The following is a 15,939-nucleotide window of genomic DNA, read 5'->3' on the forward strand; positions in this document are numbered from 1 at the left end:
TAGTAACACCAACCGGGACTAAAGGTCCCTCTTTAGTCCCGGCTCGATGACCCGGGACGGAAGGTTCCACCTTTAGTCCCGGGATCATTGTCCCGGCGCGGTAACCGGGACTAAAGGTCGTTACCGCCCGGGACAACAAGTCCATTCTATAGTAGTGACGCTCTCTACTGAGCACTAAGTAAAGATGGACTCTAATGAAGTCAACTTCGCCAATATGGAATCGACATTGTTCATAGTTGCTGCTAAGGAATCGACATTGTTCATAGTTGCTGCTAAGGAATCGACATTGTTCATAGTTGCTACTAACTAGCTTTAATGCTGTGAGTATCAATGATTTGCATTCTATAGCGAATCCATCGCTTGCAAACTCCATCGTCAACATCATGATGTACTAAACTTCCCAGTTATCGACACCAAGGATATCACCATATGGTCAGCCTTTTGCATTTGTCTTGATTGATCAAAGCATTGCACATCGCTATATATTGATTTTTCTTTACCTGAACTTTACTCTGGTTGCTTATGGAGCAGCGCTATATGAATTTAATCTTAGACAGTCCCTGTCTAAAGAGGCCCTAAATACATGTACATCAGTGCCTCCGAGACATGTTCCATGTATAAAAACATATTATATTGGGAGTCTTGTCCCACAAGAAATTCCTGGCTGTAATTTTTTTGTCAGCCTCATCCACACATTTACTACTATAAGTGGAATGGAGTGGTATACAATTCCGGGTACATGTAATAACTTCCTCACTCAAGAAGAGCAAATTTACCACAATAACTGGAATGGAGTGGTATACAATTCTGGGTATATGTAGTCACTTCCTCACTCATAAGAACCTCATTATGTGTCGATCTTGCCGGGTGCCGGGTTTAGACTACGTAGCATGACAATAACAAGGGCAGCAAGGGCGCTCAACATAGCCAACAACATTCCCTTGGAGTTCATAAAAATGGCTTCTGTTCAGAAGTGCTCAATCACTTATAAAGATTGGTTTCTCCAAGAGTTCGGTCACACTTGTGGTGATAGCAAGAACATAGATGAATATACCAAAGAAGAAATGCCATAGAAGTAGAAATGCACGGCCACTTCTTGATCCACCGGGGTACCAAAAGGTCCAAAATCCAGCAGTCCACAGATTTGGAGTGAACTTCTCTTCACTTCTTTATCCACCAGGGTACCAAAAGGTCCAAAATTCAGCAGTCCACATATTTGGAGCGAACTTCTCTTCACTTCTTGATCCACCGGATACCAAAAGGTCCAAAATCGAGCAGCCTGCTGCAAAAATTCAAACGACAAACAAAGGAGAAAATTTGTAGTGAACTTCTCTTCATCGAAGTATGAAAAAATATATGTGAAGAACTGAACAAAAGTGCTCATAATTTCATATCTCATACAGTCATACTCTACCTGCAGCCTGAAGAAGATGAAGCAATGCCCAACCATGCAATGAATAAAAATAGATACCATTATGAAAAAAAACTTCAATCCAACATAACAATTACATCTTAGGTAAAAAACTTCAATCCAACATAACAATTACATCTTAGGTACATTAGTGCAGCACTTCACTAAAAAGTTACAAAATGTTTTCTTTTACATCTTAGGTACATTATCTACATTATTTTCTTTTACAATTTATAAATCTAGTTTCACTCCAACCACCTGCAACTTTGCACTACCAGAGACTGTGTAGTTACCGAGTGCCCCGACAATTACCGAGTGTCAAAAGTCGGGGCACTCGGAAAACAGTACTTACCGAGTGCCAACACTCGGAAAACATAAACACCCGGTAGTCGACCGCTTTACCGAGTCAGCACACTCGGTAACTTCAGACACTCGGTAAAACTACAAATTTACCGAAGGGGCGCACTCAGTAAAAACAGCCACTCGGTATTGAGGTGCCACGTCACCTAGGATAGCAACCGTGCGCCAAACGGCATCACGGCATGACATGTTTACCGAGTGTTATGAGCATACACTCGGCAAACATCACGGTAACAACAGCTCCGCCCATCAAGCACTCATAGCAAATAAAAAAGACCAAAAATGTTTACCGAGTGTCACACTCGGTAGAAGTATTTGCACTCGGTAATAATAAAGTTTTACCGAGTGTAAGTGCACAACACTCGGTAAACACTATCTTTTACCGAGTGTATTGGCGCAACACTCGGCAAAATTCAACCAAATTTCTTGTTTTTCCCTTCATTCTTTTTCCTCTATCCACATATGATATTTAGTACTCCATTCCAAAATATGGTGTTTATTTCAATTTATTTACTATATTTCACAAAATTTTCATTCTTTATGAAAATTAGGTACATATCGTGTAAATTTAATTGTAATAATTAAAATCGAACTCGATAAATCACGAGATTGGAAGAATTAACATTGAAGCATACATCTATGTTATAGAAAAATTTTCATAACGTTTCGGAAGTATTTTTACATTCGTCGCTGCCGAACCGGTATATCTCCCAAAGAGACGCTAAACATTCACAATGACGAGTAGGATTTCTATTAAGAGTGAAATTCAACATTATGATTTGAACTTGGAATTTTTTAGATAGTAAATAGATGACATGAAATAGTTCATGTGAAAGTTTGGTGAATTTTAGGATTAAATTGGCATTTTTTCTTTTTTGTTTTGCATGAAATAATGGATACTTTTACCGAGTGTGACCTCAAACACTCGGTAAAGGTTAGCCACGGCCCACCTGTCTGCCACAGTGGGCTGCCATGCTTCTGTTTACCGAGTGCCGTAGATCTGGGCACTCGGTAAACATGTACCAGGCCCACATGTCATTGGGCTGCGGTGCTTGAGTTTACCGAGTGCCGTACATCTAGGCACTCGGTAAACAGAAGCATTCAACACTTAGCCGTTTCTCCCTCAAATCGTGCACAGACACACACACACACCGCACACGCTCGTGCATCCCCGCCGCACCGCCGCCGTCCCTCGCGCCGGCGCCTCCCCGCCGTCCCCCGCACTTGCGCCTGCGCCTCCACGCGCCCGCGCGCTCCACGTCGTCGCCGGCGCCTCCCTGTCGTCGCCGGCGCCTCCCGACCGCCGCGGCCGCCTCCTCCCCTCCACGCCGTCGCCAGCGCCTCCCCGCTGTCGCCGGCGCCTCCCCACCGCCGCGGCCACCTCCTCCCCTCCACCACCGCCGCCACCGGGCGGTCCCCCATAGTCGCCGCCACCGGAGAGACGGAGAGAGAGAGAGAGAGACGGAGAGAGAGACAGCGGCACCGGACGACGATCCCCTCCGCCGACGCCGCCCCGTGCTCCCTCCTTCGCTCCCATTCCCGCGAGGTGGGGTGGGGTGGGCCCCAGCAGCAGCGGCGACGGTGAGCACTCTCTCCCCTCCCCTGACCGCGGCCTCCCCTTCCGTACGTGCTCCCGCCGCACCGGGTGGCGACAAGGGACCCCTGCCTGCTCCCGTCGACGCCAGGTACCTGCCCTGTTGCCCACCTCTCCCCTCCGTCTGGTGGCGCCGTGATGCGATGGAATGGAAATGGATGCATCCATGGGGGACGGCCCCCGTTGCCTGCACTGGCCGCCGTTTCTGCTGCTCGGACTGAGCGCTCGGCGTCCACGGACCTTTGGGGATTGCTTGCGTGCTCGTCGCGCCCGTGTGGAATTCATGTCAGATAGGGGATGTAGCGAGTCCGGCGGTTTGTCGTTTTTTTCTTCTGAAAGTGAATAGGACACACGGACTGTGAGTTCCCTTTCAGCGTGGTTGGATAATTGGGCTGGGAGGATAAACAGTCATTCCGATCCTTCTTCTTTTTTCCCACTGCAATTCTCTGTAGTGCTTTAGTCGTTGTGAGAGGCCTTTGCTTCTGCTGTATGTGTTCATGACATACATAACCGTCGTCACTCTTCTCCTACAGTCACGCCATCAGCTAACCCGGCGAGCGACAGCACCGCCGGCAGCGGCTTCCAGCTTCAGGCTGGGATCCGCGGCAGCGTCGCGCTCGCCGTGATCTCTGCGATCGTCTCTTCAGTCTTCTGATCGATCTCCTCAAAGGAGAAGCGGCAGTTTTTACCCTTTAGTGCTGCGACACCGATAATAATTTTCATAAGCATACATGTTTATATATTGGTTGCCTTTCTGTCCAAAATATATGGAAATTATCCAATCTTTTGTTAATTTTTTTTCCACATGATCCGGTCCAAGTTTCTCATGCTATCAACAAGTATGTACCTATCTCATCAACATGTATTCCACTTGCTAAATATATCACTCTTGTTGTCCAAAATCTTTGAACAATCTATTCATTAGTAACTAGGGCTTGTCATCGGTGATTTGTTTGTGGTAGTGTCATGCCATGTGACCTATAGTGTTGCGACAGAACCTAGCGCCCCTTTGTGTGCTAGCCACATGGTTGTGCTGCTAGGCGCGCGCCGGTGCTTGGGTATATGGTTGAGACACGCTACAAAACCTGCTGATGCTCTACCTCAATCTTCGATAAATCTTGCTAGTGATGTTTGTGGCTACAAAAAAATTGGTTCCATGTATTCCTCCATCTACAAGTGACATAGCGGCCTTTCAACCTTAGGTAAAATCTCATCATCCAATCTAGCAAACATCTTCTATGTGAATCGACCAAGAACATGAATGTCTCTTTATCATCTCATATGGTTTTTCTCTAGCACTACTACTCTATTGCTCTAAACTGCAATATCGTCTATATGTTAGGATGGATGACCGTCAGTGGATGTACACGGGCTATCAGAAGAGGGGTCAATACACAAATGAATGGATTGAGAAGGCCAATGATTTCATGACGAAGGCATTTGCAAACGGACGGCGACATGCCAGCTGTCCCTGTAGGAAGTGTAAGAACAAGGCAATGAAAACATATGAGGAGATGACTAAAGATCTTGTCAACAATGGATTTGTAGAGAACTATACCCGATGGACCATGCATGGTGAACGCCATCGTGCGAGAGAAGAGGTCGTGAGACAACGGATCGAGGAGTTTGATTCTGAAGCCGGGGTGGCAGAAATGTTAAATGACCATGACATGGCTTTCGATGAAGGAAGTGCAGAGCAGGAGCCAGAGCAAACTGCAAAGGTGTTTTACGCCATGTTGGATGCGGCACAACAACCCCTTCACAGGCGCACCAATGTTTCTAAACTGGATGCCATTGCACGTCTAATGGCTGTGAAGTCCCAGTTTAGCTGGAGTAGAGAATCCTTCGATCAACTATTGACAGTAGTTGGCACCCTACTTCCGGATGATCACGTTCTGCCAAAGAACACGTATGAGTCAAATAAAATCCTTCGTGCGCTCAAGATGTCGTACGAGCAGATACATGCTTGTCCGAACGGATGCATCTTATTCAGGGGAGAACATGCTGACGATAAGTACTGTCCGAAGTGTAAGGCATCTAGGTACATTGAGTTAGAATCTGGTGATGGTCGGAAGACGCAAACAAAAGTCGGCGCAAAGATCCTGAGGTACCTTCCTTTCATACCGAGGATCCAACGGCTTTTCATGAGCGAGGAATCCGCAAAACAGATGACGTGGCACAAAACTGGACGCCGATACACTGACAAGATGATACATCCGTCCGATGGTGAATCATGGAAAAGCTTCGATCGGAAGCATACCGACAAAGCTGACGAGGCTCGTAATGTACGCATTGCACTGGCAACTGATGGGTTCAATCCTTATGGAATGGGTTCTTCACCATACACATGTTGGCCCATATTTGTCATCCCTCTCAACCTCCCACCTGGCGTCGCCTTTCAACGGCAAAATATTTTCTTGTCACTTATAATTCTAGGACACCCGGGGGCTAATATGAGTGTGTACATGGAGCCTTTGATAGACGATTTGGTCCGTGCATGGGACGAAAGGGTAGTGACATACGACCGATTCACAAAGACAAACTTCAGAATGCATATTTGGTACCATTATTCCATGCATGACTTCCTGGCTTATGGGTTATTTTGTGGCTGGTGTGTTCACACGAAGATGCCATGCCCGATATGCAAGTCAGCTGTGGAGTTCTTTCGGTTGGAGAAGGGGGGCAAGTTTTCTTCGTTTGACAAACATCGACAATTCCTCCCTCTTGACCACCCATTCAGGAGAGACAAGAAGAACTTTCGAAAAGGTGTCACAGTGGAAGACTCTGCACCAGAAATTATGACAGGTGCCCAGGTTCTTGAGATGTTAGATGGTCTTGTGGTCGACAATGAAAAGGGGGGCTTCGTGGGATACGGAAAAGAGCATGCCTAGACACACAAGTTGTGCTTGTGGAAGCTTCCTTACTTTAAGGACCTCCTTCCACATAACATTGATGTAATGCACACTGAAAAGAATTTCGCCGAGGCGGTCCTTCACACAATCATGGACTGGGAAAAGTCAAAGGACAATGTCAAGGCTAGATTGGATCAAGCAACGCTGTGCGATAGACCAAAGCTAAACATGTTGCCTCCCTTACGCGGGAAGTCATGGAAGAAGCCTAAGGCCGACTTCGTCCTAACGAGGGCCCAAAAGAAAGAAGTTCTTCAATGGTTCCAATCGTTGATGTTCCCTGACGGGTATGCAGCGAATTGGAGGGGTGTGAACTTAAGTACCATGCGAATCACAGGGCTCAAGAGTCATGATTACCACATATGGATTGAGCGCCTTCTTCCGGTGATGGTTCGTGGCTATTTCCCTGATCACATCTGGCGAGTGATGGCAGAGTTGAGCATGTTCTTCCGCAAGCTATGTGCTAAGGAGATATCTCGGACCGAGATTGAAGAAATGGAAAGAATGGCCCCGGTGTTGCTCTGCAAGTTGGAGAAGATCTTTCCCCCCGGCTTCTTCAATCCGATGCAACATTTGGTCTTGCACCTACCATATGAGGCAAAAATGGGGGGCCCTGTGCATGCCCGTTGGTGCTATCCAATTGAGCGATGCCTAAAGGTTCTTAGAACAAAATGCAAAAATAAATGCAAAATTGAAGCTTCCTGTGCAGATGCATCCATTGTGGAGGAGGTGTCATACTTCACAACAAGATACTATGCCGACAACCTTCCTAACGTGCATAATCCACCCCCTCGTTACAATGCTGCCGACAATCAGTCGACCCTCACCCTTTTCTGAGGGCAACTCGGAAGTGCAAGTGAACCTACCTTGAAGATGTTGAGCCTAGAAGAGTGGCGCTCTATCCAGCTGTATGTGTTGCGGAACCTTGAAGAGGTTGGCCCGTACATTGCGTAAGTTTTACACAAACTTGTTTCTTTTCTTGTCAATATTTCGCATGCACCCATCCAACCCTCTTGTTAACGGCCGTTACAGCAAATTTGTTCTCTACCATCGTCCATCACGGAGGGAACCCACCGAAGCGGAAGTTGAAACCCTTCTAAGACATGGCGCGGGAGAACGAAATCCCACTTTTATTTGTTGGTTCAAGGAGGAGGTACTGTTCAATTTCATTTGTTGTTTGTACTTAACTCTCAACTCGACAAATGTATAACGAATCATCCTACTTGAACTAGCAGGCCAAAACTGACGTGTCTATGAGTGCCGAGTTGAGGCAAGTTGCCAATGGATTTGAATTTAGGGTCAAGTCATTCTCTGTGTACGATGTCAATGGATATCGCTTTCACACAACTCGGCACGAGCAGAGTCGGCCGAATCGAAGAACCACAAATACCGGTGTTTTCACGCCAGGCACAGATGGGTTGGACTACTATGTGGAATAATTGAAGAAATATACAAACTCAAGTTTCCTGGTTGTGTACCTCTTCGTCCTGTCATATTCAAATGCCATTGGTTTGATCCCAAAGAAGTGATAAAGACCCCTGAGCTTGGGTTAGTCGAAGTTCTAAAGTCATCCGTCTTGCTAGGAGATGACGTGTACATTGTGGCCCAACAGGCCATGCAAGTTTATTATCTCTCATACCCGTGCCAAACCAAAGACCGTCTTAAGGCGTATGATGTTGTGTACAAGGTATCGCCGCATGGTAAAGTACCCGTCCCAAACGATGATGATTATAACATCGATGCAAACACATATGACGGAGAGTTCTTTCAAGAAGAAGGATTAGAAGGGAGTTTTGAGATTGTCTTAGATGTAGATCTCGCAATGGAAGTAGACAATGATACGATCATTGTTGACAGGGATGATGGAGAGGAGGTTCACAACGCGAAGGACTTGTTATTACTTGAGCAACACCATTCAGGCAGTGTCGCTAGTGATGAGACTTTGAGAGACGATCATAATTACGTCGACAATAGCGATGATGAGATTTTTGGCCCACCTATCGATGATCTTGATGATTATTTCTAGTACATGTAAGATCTGTAGTACTTATGGCAATTTTATACATGTATGATACATTTACTTATTTTGCATCTCTTTTATACATGTATGATACATTTACTTATTTTGCATCTCTTTTATACATGTATGATACATTTACTTATTTTGCATCTCTTTTATACATGTATGATACATTTACTTTTGTATATGCGTACTGATAGTTTATTCCTTTTGTTGCAGGTGATTGATGGTGGGCGGTGGAATCAGGAAGATTAGGTCGGATATGACCTTACTGGCTGGTGGCGAGGGGTCCAGCCAGGGTGGAGGAGGGCGTGCACAGACTGAGGGTGGAGGGCGTGCCCAGGGAGGAGGAGGAGGACGACGAGGGCGTGCCTAGGGAGGTGGAGCCCAGGGTGGAGGTGGAGCCCAGGGTGGAGGAGGAGCCTAGGGTGGAGGAGGAGGACGGCGACGACGAGGGCGTCGAGAGTCGACACCTCCTCCATAGGACGACGACGATGAGTTCGTAGCGGCCATGGAGGAGGATGAGGAGGAGGAGGAGACCAGGGAGGAGATAGCGGAGGCGGTGGAGGAGGCACGGAGGGAGGATGAGGCCGAGCGGGCTGAGCGCGAGGAGGATGCCGACTTGCTGGCAGAGGAAAATGGGGTGCCTACGGTTTGGCTGCGAGGGTCGTCGCGCCTCCCAGACTTACCCATACAGAGACGGCTAGTGATTCGACCCTCTGGAACTAAGTAAGTAATTTTTGCATGTTAACACTACTTCACAGGTTTTTAAGTTATAACAGAAACTAATATTCAATCTCAATAACTTTGTGCAGGGATTGGGAAATGGTGATCCCAGGGAGTCACTCTCGCCGAGTAAATGGGATCCTGGGTCTTCTGTGCAGGGCAAACTATCCCGGGATGCTGAGGATCGATGGTGTTGTGCAGCCCGCCATGAAGTGGTCCCACTGGCACGCCGCCAGCGATCAGACTGATTGAGCTGGCAGGTGTTATAACAGCAAGGCCGACCGGGTGATGAAAGAGCTGTGGGTACGTGTTCATTGCACTATGCTAATAATAACATCACATTAATTGTATATTACTGACTGTATTTGCTTGTAGGATTACTACACCTTGGCGGAGGGAGTACGTAGGGAGGACGCGGATGACGTGGTGAACAGAGTCTGTGTTCACCGAGTGCAGGACCTCTTCTACGAGACAAAGCTCCTGTGCAGAAGAATTTACCATGCCCGCAGAGGACACAGAGTCACCAGAGCGCAGGCAGTGCACCTGCCCTTGACTAAGGAGCAATACTTGACGGTAAACATGAGATTACATCGTCTGCGATTAATTGCACTGAAATTGATTTATGATTTGTCATGCGCTCGTGTACGTGCAGGTGCCTCCTGCTTGGTGTGCAGGGATGGACAACTGCTGGGAGGCCATTGTGGACAAGTGGTTGAGTGAGGAGTACGAGCAATATCACGCCGTACGCTCACGTTGCCGTGCGATGATGCAGGGTTCCTCGCACAAACAAGGCCCCACTACCCTCAAGGAATATGCAGCCAGATATGTACGTGGATTTCATTTCGTTGTTGCTATGCTAACTTCTGAATGCATAATATCTTAGTGTTGTGCTTCTTCCTGCAGACGCGGTTCCACCCCGGCCAGGAGTGCGCCTCATTCAAGGCATATGCCTTGGCACACAAGGGCAAGGCAAAGGACCCCGACCTCGTCTACAACGCGGAGGACCCGCCCGAGGCATACAGCAGCCCGAGCGTGCACAGGCGCCTCAGCAAGTACACGGCGATGGCGAGAGAGATCCATGGGTCAGAATTTGATCCGAGCACCGCTGACCTCGAGGGTGACATCGTCATGAGGTTGGGACCAGGTAAGCCACACGGGCGGTACTATATGGGCAACAGCACCATAGACACGGCCAACACTCAGACACTCGCCCAGATTAGAGCCCGGAGCACGAGTTCGAGTCTGGCCATACACCCACGCTCACAGTCCCAGGTGGTAGCACTCCAGGTTAGTTCTGTTGCATTCGTTGTCCATTCATTTTCTACTCGTTCTTTATTTGCATTCTAACTATGTGATAAATAATTATAGGCCCAGATTGAAGCCCTGCAGGAGTCACAGCATGCCTCACAGAGCCAGCTTCAGGCCCTCGAGCTGTCGCACCAGGCCGAGTTGGCACAGGAGAGGGCGCGAGTGCAGGCCCAGCTTGAGGCCTTCCAGCAGGCGCACAAGGACGGGTACGAGTACATGGCCCGTTTTTCTCAGAGCATGGGCTAGCCTCCACCGCCTCCGCCGCCGCCGATGATACCGTTGGTGCCTCCACCTCCGCGCGACGGCACTCCTGTGAGTCACTTAGATGCACTCTTCACTTTCGTGTCATATAGAGCTACCTTTGACTTATACCTTAGTTTGACCTACCATAGCTTAGACCTTAGAATTTGCTTTGATCCAGATAACTCACATGTGCAATCTCATTCTAGGGACCTTCTATAGTTGGATCGAACAACGATATGCAGGGTGATCAAGACCTGGACTTGACTCCGTTTCTCCGCAGGCCTCCGACCATGTGACAGGCCATCCGACCTTGTTTGATGGGTTTGTATGTTGAACTGTGGACTTGGTTGAACTTTGTGGACTTTGGACATATGTTGATGGTGTTTGTGGACTTTGCATGGTGCTTGTCGACATATGTTGGTTATTGTGAGTGGATGTGACATTTGTGGACATATATGTGATATATATTGCCTATCTGTCATGTTATTATAATTTCCTATGATTTTGTTGCTTATTGTGACTGGATATGGACTGAAACAAACAAACAAAAATTCTGTGGACATATTTTACCGAGTGTAGCACTCGGTAAAACAGAGATTCTGTCAGTTTTACCGAGTGTAGCACTCGGTAAAACAGCGAACAGAACCAAATTGGTTCTGATTCTGTGAATTTTGCTGAGTGTGCCATTTTTTACCGAGTGCCGCGTCCCCACTCGGAAATATTTGACTACTTTTTACCGAGTGGGAACACTCGGTAAACATTATTCCTGAAGTTTATTTGCGGAATTGTTTTAATCATGAAAATGGTTATTCTTTTACCGAGTGTTAGGAGCTACACTCGGTAAACATTATTCAAAAAATTTATTTGCGGAATTGTTTTAATCACGAAATGCTAATTTATTTACCGAGTGCTGCTAGTGACACTCGGTAAACGTCGCCGTTAATGGTCAGTTTGGAGGCTGACGACCGTCAAGTCATAATTGTTTACCGAGTGTCATTGTAGCACTCGGTAACTCTCTGCTCCGAGTGCGCCGATATTAGACACTCGGTAAAATAACTTCACCGAGTCGTTGTTTGCCGAGTCCACTTTACCGAGTGTGGCACTCGGTAAAGAGTTTGCCGAGTGTGTAGCACTATTTGCCGAGTGTTACTCACACTCGGTAAATACACAGTATCCCGTAGTGTTGGGAGATGCAACTTTTTTGAACTCAAATTTACATGGCATTTTCTGTAGTCAAAATAGCTACATCACATAGTATTAAGTAACTTTGATGCAATGAATTTTTTTTTTATGATCAGCCAACAAATTATTTGAGAACCAGATGAGCAGCCAAGTAGTGTACACATTAGTAACAAGCACAAAAAAAATCAACAAACCTCCAGGTACTAGTGTTTAGAAACAACAAAAAATTGAAACAACAGTTGCATAACTAATGTAGGGCAGATTAGCACAAGGAACGTTTGCCTATTAGCTTGCCTGGCCAGTTGTCTAGGGCAGATTGGTGCAAGCCTTCTCTATCGCCAGTCATGGTTGTGGATTGAACAATATCAAACTGAATTACAGATAATATCAAACTGAATTTTAATTAGAGCTCTGTCTCTCCAACACCAGGAAAACATTGTTACTTATTTTAGGACAATTTTTGTATAGTTAGTACTAAGCTAGTTGTGGAATACTAGACAATATCAAACTGAATTTTAGTTAGAGCTCAATCTCTCCCACACCAGGAAAACATTGTTTCTTGTTTTAGTACAATTTTTGTATAGTTGGTACTAAGCTCTAGTTGCGTCTCACTTTAATGATCTTTCCGGAAAATTAGTATAGTGAGGTACACGTTGAGCTTCAACTGATACATATATCTTTGTTCCAGAGTTGGTATGTAATTAGTATAGTGGAAGCAAGCCAGGTTGGAGACAATGGAAAGAGGATGAAAAGTTCGCCGGAGTAGTCTTCGCCAAAGCTGGTAAACACTTCAGCGAGGGTTTGATTCCCTTTTTATTCTAGGATCCATTAAGTTGCTTATACAACGTGAGTTGAACACAAGACTATGATCAGCTAACAATGTGGAATGGAGTGCTGCTAACAATGAGACCCACATAGCTCTAAGACTATGATCAGCTAAAATAATTTTTTCCCACATCAATTTGCAAAATAAAATCTGGACACATATTGATATGCAAAAGTTTTATATTTCAGTATCGGAGGATCGCACTTAAAAAAGGCTCTAGTTTAGGCAACATTAACTGCATTAATGAATCGCATGAAGCAGAATTGAAGGGACAATCTTTTTTAGAAAACTAACCTTTCACGCTGGTCATCCTCGCTTGAAGAGTAACCACTTGCTATTTGTTGCTCGAAGTGCTGCATTGGCAGCTTTTCAGGATCAGTATCAGATTCATTAGCAGGTCGTGCCTCTTCATATTTTCTACAAGAGTTTGTTTAACCATACAAATTAGTTATTCACTTGATCTGTAACACTAGCGGCATAAGTGAAAAAATGAGAAATCAAAATTACCTACTGCAATCCATGGAAAATGACTGGTCGTCAACATTAGAATTGGTGGATGGGGGAAAAATACTGATATTGATTGCTAGAAGAGACGTGGTTGTACCAAGATGCCAAAGAACTGCAAATTGACTCAAACAGCATGATCAACGAAAAAGATGGAATAACTTGTTTGACATTTTGAAAACAAATAAATAGACATGGTTCTACCCATGAAGGCAGACAATGCCAAAACTAAGAATAAACAAGTTATTCAGAGTGTTAGAGATGTAAGCATGGTACAAACTAGTAATAAAATAAATCATGTTGTAAAATTGAAAATTAATTAAAACCAAAATACCAGAAAAAAGAAAGCTGCATTATGTCCTCACAAAGATTCAAACCTGTGTTGGGTGCGTCCGGCTTGTGGAACAACACTCGCCATCAGAGCTAGGCACGAGGATGACGCATCAAACCAAGGCACAGATCCAGTGCATTCTTCCTGCTCCTGGAGATGTTCTCCGACACCAGAGGGCTCCATTGAACCAAAACCTAGCACAATAGGAGTACCAAATATTAATGCACAGATCGGAACTTGAACCAAAGACTAGCACATAAATTTTTGCGTTTGCTCGAACCGGATCTAACATTGACATGTGGAAAATTCAAAAATACTAGTGGTACAACAAAATAAAATAAGAATTACAAACCAGGAGATTCAGGTCAGGCGCTGCTGCGGCCGTAGCGACTGTGCGGCGGTGAGGTAGAGGGAAAAGGATTCAGGCCAGGAGACTAAAAACCAGGAGATTCAGGCCAAATAGAAATTGAATTTTGAACAAACCTGTACTTGTGGGCGGATTTCGGCGAGCGGGAAAAGGATTCAGGCAGGAGATTAAAAATCAGGAGACTCAGGCCAGGCGCAGGTGCGGCCGGAGCAGCTGTGTGGCGGTGCGGCGCCTTCGCTCCGTCGCGTTTGCCTCTCAGCTCGTCGGTGCGGCGGAACGACTGGTCTAGGTCACCGTCGGCACGCCGTCGTGTGCTGATGCTGCGGCGCAGTGAGCTAGAGGGATGAATGCGGCTTGGCTGCGAACTGGAGGTGATACTACGGCGTGCCGACGAGCTGGAGGCGACCGACGAGGAGTCGAATCCGGCGAGGCGGCGTCGGAGCCCTGTCGCCCCTTCGGAGAACGAAGGCAGACGAGGAGACAAAAAGGAAATAATAAAAAAATCAAATGGGGAAGAGAAGAGAGACAGGATAAAGGCCCTGTTCGGATACTCTAGCACAGCTAGAGGTTAGAGTTAGTTTCTAGCTCAGAACTAGTCCTGAACTAACTCTAGCCTAAGAGATGTTTGGATACAAGGGTTAAAATGATAATAAATGTGCTTTCCAAATCATTGGTGCGGGTGAAAGTAGAGAAAAAACAGTGGACCCCACCTCAAATAGCCCCAACTAGCCCAAATAATCACCTCTTTGGGGGGATAGTTTTTTAGGGTGGGCTAGTTGCAAATAACCCACTCTAGCTCTCCTGTTTGGCTACTTTAGGGCTAGTTGAGCTCCAACTAACCCAAACTAACTCTAACCCATGGATCCAAACAGGGCCAAAGTAGCACGCTGAAGCCTCGTATCGCTGTGCCCTCTGACGTGTGTGGACCCCATAGTACATACGTATGTCACAGGTATTCCAAGTTTTCTTGATCCGGGCTATTGCCTCAAAATTCAAAAGTTTTTTAAACTCTCTCTCCATCACATTAATTTTTGGACACATGTATGGAGCATTAAATGTAGGTAAAAAAATAACTAATTGCACAGTTTGGTTGTAAATTACGAGACGAATCTTTTGAGCCTAGTTAGTCCATGATCGGACAAAGTTTGTCAAATACAAACGAAACGTGCTATAGTGTCCAGATTACAAAAATTTACAATCTAAACAAGGCCCTGTATTGGAGCTAGGGTAAAGTAGCACGCATCTCGAGACAGCACATCCATCGGACGCATACGCCTATAGATGTTCAACGGACCGGCACGACACGTCGTGCCTACCAGGCCGTGCCGAGGCGGGCACCGTGCCTGACCTACGGCCCAGGCACAGCCTACTGGGTCGTTTATCGGGTCGGACCAGCTCGAGAAGCACGGTCAGTCAAGCGTGCCGGGGCAGCCCAGGGCCACGATGAAGCGCGAGCAGCCAAAGAGAGGGGGAAGAGGAGGAAGCGCGAGCCGCCGGAGTGGAGGCGGGGAGGAGGCGTCCGCGTGGGGGCGCGACATTGGCGCCCGTGCGCGAGGGCCGAGGGGAGGGAGGGACGTTTCGTTTAGATGGGGTGAATAGTCGTTATTAAAACTTAATTGCGTCGGCTAACCGAAATAAGTGCGGAATTAAAACTATCGGTCTAGCCTAGACTACCCCTCTATATCTATGTTCTCTAGCACCTTGCAAAAATCCTAATTAAGCAACAAAGGTACCGGGCTAACTAGAGCTCACCTAACCAATTCTAGGAGCAAGGTTACACAAACCTATGTCACTAGTATTTCAAGCAATGAGGGAGCTCCTATACATGCTAGTAAGCAAAAGCACAAAGACAACTAAGCTCACTAGCAATGCTCAATAACAAGGCAACCAATGCTAAATTAGAGAGCGCAAATACTTAGCTACACAAACTAAGCAAAGTGACTAACAAGGTTACACAAACCAAATTAGCCACGCAAGGGAGCTACTTCTATGCTACACAAGCAAGAAGATAACTAGTGAGCTACACAAGCTAACTAATTACAAGAGCAACTATACAAGCACAGTGTATATAAAAGTAATCATAAGCTTATGTAAGGGCATTGCAAACTAATGGGAAGAACAAGATTGACACGGTGATTTTCTCCTAATGTTCACGTGC

General features: G+C 46.2%; 1 long non-coding RNA gene across 1 annotated transcript; it reads right to left on the reverse strand.

The window, feature by feature from the left end:
• Positions 1–605: 605 nt before the first annotated feature.
• LOC136488129 (uncharacterized) lies at positions 606–14,243 on the reverse strand. Its single transcript, XR_010767381.1, has 6 exons — positions 13,898–14,243; positions 13,767–13,804; positions 13,461–13,608; positions 13,087–13,198; positions 12,874–12,996; positions 606–1,282 (listed from the first exon to the last, which is right to left on the reverse strand). It is a non-coding gene; the product is annotated as an uncharacterized lncRNA (long non-coding RNA).
• Positions 14,244–15,939: the final 1,696 nt, after the last annotated feature.

Source organism: Miscanthus floridulus, chromosome 10 (genome assembly GCF_019320115.1).
Source record: "Miscanthus floridulus cultivar M001 chromosome 10, ASM1932011v1, whole genome shotgun sequence".
Taxonomy (NCBI): domain Eukaryota; kingdom Viridiplantae; phylum Streptophyta; class Magnoliopsida; order Poales; family Poaceae; genus Miscanthus; species Miscanthus floridulus.